Raw genomic sequence first — 7,727 nt, forward strand, 5'->3', positions numbered from 1 at the left:
CAGCAGAGTATATCGGCCGAGAAGCTTGACGAAATCTACATTCAAGAGGTAGTGACTCGGCATGGAGTGCCAGTCTCCGTGATTTCCAACAGAGATGTACAGTTTACTTCCAGATTTTGGAAGAAATTCCACAACGAGTTGGGTACCTGTCTACACTTTAGCACCGCTTTTCACCCATAGACGGATGAACAAAGCGTGCGGACCATCCAGACTCTGGAGGATATTCTGAGGGCATGTGTGCTAGACTTCGGTGATAGTTGGGATACCTATCTCCCATTAGCCGAGTTCTCCTACAACAACAGCTACCACGCGAGTATAGATCGTCCTCCCATTGAGATGTTATACGGGAGGAAGTGCAGGACCCCGATATGTTTGGGTGAGGTGGCACAGAGGGTCATGGGGAGCACCGAAATGGTGCTCAAGTCGATAGAGAGGATTCAGCTGGTTAAGAGCAGGATCCATACTACTCAAAGTCGGCAGAAAAGTTAGGCCGACAAGCACCGCTCGAACCTGGAGTTCCAGGTTGGGGATAAGGTCCTCCTGAAGGTGTCGCCATAGAAGGGCGTCATCTGATTCCGGAAGTGGGCCAAGCTGGGCCCCAGGGATATTGGACCCTTCAGGGTAATAGCCTGGGTGGGCAAGGTGACATATAGGCTGGATCTGCCAGGGGAACTCAGTCAGATCCATAGCACTTTCCATGTCTCCCAGCTGCGAAAGTGCTTGGTGGACGACTCGTCAGTGGTACCTTTAGAAGATATTCAGGTGGATGACAGCCTGAACAACATTGAGCGGCCTATGGAGATCCTCGACCAGAAGTCGAAAGATCTGAGGAACAAGAGGGTCAGGCTGGTGAAGGTGCAATGGCAGCACCGAAAAGGCTCGGATTGGACGTGGGAGCCAGAGGACGAGATGATGGAACATTACCTAGAGCTTTTTCAGGATCGAGCATCAGACTTCGAGGACAAAATCTAAAATAAGTGGGGGAGATTTGTAGCACCCGGTTCCTGGTATGTATTTTCATTCAAGTAATTATAAAATTTTGGCCTGGGACTCGGCAAGTTAAAGGTCCAACTCGTCAAGTAGAATCGACTTTGGACACGAGAGTTTAGTGACCTACTCGATGAGTCAACAAACCAACTCGACGAGTAGGCGCTCTTTGGACAAAACCCTAAATCTGAGGGATTGTACCCTATTTAAACATCTTAATGCAGCCTCCATCGTCCCTTATGCTCCCAGAACACCTCATACTGAAACCTTAATCGTTTTGTGAGATCTAAGTCCCTTTTTGGTGATTTTGGTGGTTTGTGATCACAAGAAAAAAGGAAAAGCTTGAAGAGCCAAAAGGAAACAAGAAGATTTCGAGCTTGTGTAGCATCTACAGTTCCTTAGAGGTATAAATCTTATACACGGTTTATTCATGTTTTAGATCCTTTTTTGAGTGAATTAGGGCTTTTTGGAACCATTTTTGGTTACCAATCATGAGTTCAAGCATGGTTGGGGGTTAAGACTCTAGATCCAGGGTCCTTAGGGGACTACATGGCCTAAAGTGGCTAACTTTGTAGCCATTGAGAGCCACATGCACCTTTAGACCTCATTTTTCTATCCATTAAGCTTATATTCCCTTGCATACACATAGAGTTCATAACTTTACATGCTAGATTGATCTTAAAAGCCCAGATCTGTCTTTTGGATGAGTGTTGAACATCAGAAATCAAGATATAAGACTTGGACAACACCGACTCGTCGAGTTGTTCTTGGAACTCGGCAAGTCGAGGCTTGAGTCCCCAAGCTGTTGAGGTTCAAAGGAACGCAGTTGAGTGTTAGAAGGGTCTTAGAAGGGTCCAGGGGAGTGACTCAACATCTTGTACTTAGCCATGGACCTGGGAATCATAGGACTCGGCGAGTGTATGAACAGACTTGGCGAGTCCAAGGCAATCTCCCAACCCTTTGAACATGGACTCGACAAGTTGTTCATACAACTCGGCGAGTCGGATGAAGGTTCATTTGATGATATTATAGAAGGAGAACTCGTCGAGTCTTTGCTAAACTCGACGAGTACAGTCGGGAGGGGGTCAAATTAAGGAATAGTGACTCGGTGAGTTGGTAGCCCAACTCGGAGAGTCAGGTCAATGGAAGTTGACTTTGACCAGGATATTGACTTTGGCTAGGGGTAAAATATTCATTTTACCCTAAGAGTAGTTATCAGCTTCTGACTAAGTGTCTTTATGGGAATTATAGCTGAAGAATCGCCGGAGCAGCAAACAGAGATTTCTCACTCGGATTGATAGCATTCATTCATACGAGGTGAGTTACCTTCCAGTAGCGATGGGTCTACGGCCACAATGCCGGCCAAACAGTAGGAGTTGTATGTTAGATGATTGTCTTTATGATATTCACCTAGGTTTTCTACTACCTGATATGTTATGTGCTGGCATGATATGTTATATATGATTGTGGTGGTATGAGGGGAATAGTCCCCAAGTTCAGTTGTTAGTACCGAAGTGTAGATCGGGCACCCCATATATGTCTGATAGTATATTATGATATGTTTATATGCTGCATGATATGTTATATGTGATAGTGGTAGTAGGAGGGGAATAGTCCCCGAGGTTCAGTTGTTAGGACCGAAGGGTAGGTCAACACCCCAGAATGGCTTAACACGGGTAGGTCAACACCCCAGAATGGTTTGACACGGGTAGGTCAGCACCCCGTAATGGCTTGACACGGGTAGGTCGGCACCCCAGAATGGTCGTATCAGCTAGGTCGGGCACCCCAGAATTTTCTGATAGTATGTATGCTATGTGATTGTATGGTATGTGGTACGATGGGGGAAGTCGCTAAGCTTTGTGCTTACAGTTTTTAGTTTTGTTTCAGGTACCGCTTTTGCGAAGGGGAAAGAGTCGGTGCGGTAGGTGGACATCATACACACACATTGGATTTCCGCAATATGAGATTTCTTGGGATTGTACTCTAACAATGTTACTAGTTTTATGATATGATTTTTTAAGACACGAGATTATGTTTACAAATGATATGACTTAACGATGTTTCCTTATAAATGTTTTTCCAAACAATTATATTATAACTGGAATTTTTGGACTTGAAATTTGGGATGTTACATACCAAAACCCAAACCCTTAACTTCCATCATGAATCCTTCACACAACCTTTGAAAGAATTAAGTTAAAAGATCGTAGTCCTTATACACTAATGGACCTTCCTCAAAGCTATTGGCATTCCTGAAAAACCCAAGGGTTTCAAGTTTAAAAACCCTCATTCAAATATTTTCAGACATTTCTAAATGAAATTGGGTACATTGGTGAGTTCAAGGCAAAGAAGTTCAAGAAATTGGCGGTTCCTGGACTTTGGACTGTGTTGATGCACCTCATCCTCCAAGGTTTATCATTCAAACATGAATGAACTAACACCATGATCAAGGACTAGCCGTGTGTGGTGCATATCATCTATTCAAGGAGAATCAATACTATTGACTTGACTGATGTTCTATGGCAAGACATTCGTAAGTTTGCCGCCAAAAGGAAGTCGAATGAGATATCGATTTTGAGATCCTAGGCTCTGACACTCCAAGAACTCTGCAAGGAAATAAAAGATCCAATCCCTATCAACATGGAACCAAAACAGGTATTTCTTTCATTCAAGGACATTAGGACATATAGGCTTCCAAACTAGACTTCTTTCGGGCCACTTTGTTGTTTAGCACAACATATGTTGGCAGCACTTCCATTCGGTTCCCTTTTTCATGAACACCATTTAGAGACCTCGATTATGTATGAACCAACACAGTCTACCCTAGTACCAGATGAACAACAACCCTCAAATACGAACAAACCAATCTCTACTGGTGGCAGAAAGAAAACATCTGTCACATCCCCAAACCAAAATGGCGGAAACGTTTGGGGGTGGAGGACGTTATGTATAGTATCACAACAACTGCATCATAGTAATCAAAGTAAAAACAACCATTAGATTGAAATATAGGTATATACATATGTTTGTTACATACTTTGTATACATCAAAAGTATAACAAAATATAAAAGACGTGACTCTTTACGCTCTGACTTCTCAAAAGCCTGCGGGAGTACCTGTCTACTGATTTTCTGAGAATACAAACAACTTTGAAAGAGTACCAGCATTAAGCTGGTGAGTTCATTAAAATGTTTTTGTAGTGAAAACCTGTCATTGAATCTATAAAAAAATGTTTGTATGCTTCCCAAGAAAATCCAATATTTTCTAACATATATGTTTGTTACTTTGTTCTGTAGTAGTGTACAATGTACTAGTGCGTATGCCTGGTTACCACCAGCTGTATTGTATATCGTTGTTTTGAATGAAAACGCTTTGTATGAAAACCATGGCTATCACCAGTAATGTATAGAATATTCTGTTTGAAAACCCTGGTCACCACCAATATGTATAGTACTTTCATTACTTAAAATAAACCCATCAATTGTATCCCCTCGAATCCTTCAGTGTAATGTAAAGTTGTTCTATTAATTATAATAAAACTAATGAAGAATGAAATACCATAAACAAAGGTTATTTTATACTATTGTGAGTCGTATAACCATGCTTGATATGCCCTAGTGACCCCTACGATGTTCTTCAGGCGTCGAACGTTATGGCATTTGTCACCCCAGGCATGACTGCCTAATTGTAGCTAGTAATTCGGGTTTAGGATAGTTAGGGCCGAATAGATCTATTCACAAATCTAACGCTCTCCCTCTAGGAGACTCTGATTATACTATGATGGGATTTAGCCAGCACCCCGAAGGGTACAACTGAAGTAGTGTCTCACAACCTGTATTAACTAGTTTATGTGTGGTTCCGTATTGTTCTCTTGTATTTTAATCCGTTTGTATAGTTGTAGTGTAACAATAATTATAATTAAATAATTATCAAATGTTGTACTCTTGAAATCTAAAAGAAGTAATGTGTATCATAAATTAAGTATGTCATAGCTTATATGTATGTTAATGTATAAGCTCTGAACTTGTAAAACTATGAGTTAAAATCCCAAACTATACCTATTATAGTTTGCATGTATGTTATGTACTTAGTTCGTGTATTGATCTAAAAACTATGCAATTATGATTGTAAGTTAAAAACACCACTTAGGCTCATCAATGTACAAAAGGGATAAAATATCCACATATTTTATAATATGTGGAAATCATTTGGTTGTATCAATTGCATTAGTTTTAAACATGTTGAAATTCTTTTGTATAAGTTCACAAAATCATTTTTGTTTGGCTTGTATTTCCCCCTAAAAACGTTAAAGATAGTAAACTCATAGGGGTATGAACTCGTTGTTAGTTGCGTGAAGATGTCAAAATGTGAAACTGAATGCGGACCTTCGAGTTGTTGTACACTGACTTAATGGAATCCTAATAATAATTAAACACATATATGTATAATATTAGTGAAACCATTAATTATAGTGTTGGAAAACACTTGCTTTTAGTTTAGGAATGTAACCGGGACTTGATTGAATTTGAATAAGCGGATTTTCAGCCAAGTTCACGATTTGGGGAGGTTTGCGGCCGTGAACTGTTCTCGGCCGCAAACTGTTCTCGAACGTGAACTGCCCCTTGAATGGTTTACGGTCGTGATTGGTGTTCTTGAAGAAAATATGAAGGTTTAAAGGGTTCAAGGTCGTGAACTGATTTCGGACCTTGAAGATTTGAAGGGTTTGCGGCCATGAAATTAATAACAACAACGCTTGATTTGATGAACAGATGAGTGATTGATGCTCCAAAATGAGTTCCAAGGTGGATTGAGTGATAGATGAAGAGGAAATTTGGGTTTTCGCTGATTTTCGAAGAAACTCGGGTTTTCGCATGATTTTGGTTCCGACTCTTATATAAAATTTAATTGTATAATTTTAATGATTTTCCAAACCATAATAATTTGACGGAACTAAATAAAAATTTAAAACTTTATTTAATGGAATCGGGCTAACGTTAATGGAAAAAGGTTCAGGTTGTCACATCATCCACTCGATAGAGGGAATTTCGTCCCAAAATTCTAACATAGAATACAAATCATGGACTCATAAAAAGATGAGAATACTTCTGTTGCATCGAATCTTCTCGTTCCCAAGTGAATTTAGGTCCCCACTTGGCATTCCAGTGGACCTTCACTATTGGTATGCGACTTTGCTTTGTTCGCTTGACTTCCCGATCCATGATTTCGATTGGTTCTTCCACAAAAATTAGGTTCTCATTGATCTCGATCTCATCAAGAGTTATCACAAGGGTTTCATCAGATGGAAAAATTTTAAGGTTCGATACGTGGAAGATGGGATGAATGTTGCTAAGCTCTTGGGGTAAATGAAGTTTGTATGTGACGAGACCGATCCTAGCAAGGATCTCGAATGGTCCAATGAATCATAGATTTAGATTTCCACGCTTCCCAAAGCGTATCATGCCCTTCCAGGGTGAGACCTTCAACATAACACGGTCACCAACCTGGAACTCCAAGGGTTTTCGTCTTTAATCGATGTAGCTCTTTTGTCTATCCCTGGAGGCTTTCAATCATTCCCTGATTTGTACGATCTTTTCCATCATTTTGCGAATGATATTTGGGACTGTGAGAGTTTTGTCGGGGACTTGACCCTTAGCTAGCTATGTGTCACCCACCTCAGCCCAGCATAGAGGGGATCTGCACTTACGGCCATAAATGGCTTCAAACGACGTAGCCTTGATACTTGTATGATAATTGATAGTTGTTGTTGTAAGAGAACTTAACCAAGGGAAAATGGGTGTCCCATGAATTACCAAAGTCTATAACACATGCTCTCAACATGTCTTCCAATGTATGAATGGTCCTCTCACTTTGCTCGTCGGTTTATGGATGGTAAGTTGTGCTCATACCCAGCTTAGTTCCAAGGGCCTTCTGCAGTGACTGCCAAAATCTCGAAGTGAATCTACTATCCCGATCAGAGATAATGGACACAGGCACACCATGCAATCGGACTATCTCTTGAATGTAGATTCATGTCATTCTTTCCATTTTGAAGGTTTCTTTGATTAGCAGGAAGTAGGCGGATTTAGTCAATTTGTCAACAATTACCCAAATGGTATTGTACCGACTCAGAGACTTGGGAAATTTAATGATGAAATTCATCGCAATCCTTTCCCACTTCCACTCAGGTATTTCTGGTTGTTGAAGTAGACCTAAGGGCTTTTGATTTTCCGCCTTCACCTTGGCGCAAGTCAGGAAATTGCTCACGAAATTAGCGATCTCTTCTTTCATATTCGGCCACCAATAGAGCTTTTTGAGATCCAGATACATCTTATCCAGACCTGGGTGAGCGGATTATCGATTTCTGTGAACTTCGCTCATGAAAACCTCTTTGTACCCGCCAAACTTTGGGGTCCAGATTCGGTTCATGAAATAATAGACTCCTTCCCCTTGATCTCTAAGTTCTTCTCCATTCCCCTCAAAGCTTCATCCAACATGTTCTTTGGTTTTAAGGATTCCAACTTAGCCTCTTTGATCTGGGCAGATAGATGGAAATGGATGGCCATTGTCAGTGCCTTCAATCTGCGACCTAATTACTCCTTCTAGCTGAGGGAGTCTGTTACCACATTGGCCTTACCTAGATGATAGCGTATTTCACACTCATAATCATTGAGTAGCTCCACCCATCTTCGTTGTCTCATGTTCAACTCCTTCTGATCGAAAATGTGTTGTAGGCTCTTAT

This window comes from Lactuca saligna, chromosome 9, assembly GCF_052625555.1.
Source record: "Lactuca saligna cultivar CGN05327 chromosome 9, ASM5262555v1, whole genome shotgun sequence".
NCBI lineage: Eukaryota > Viridiplantae > Streptophyta > Magnoliopsida > Asterales > Asteraceae > Lactuca > Lactuca saligna.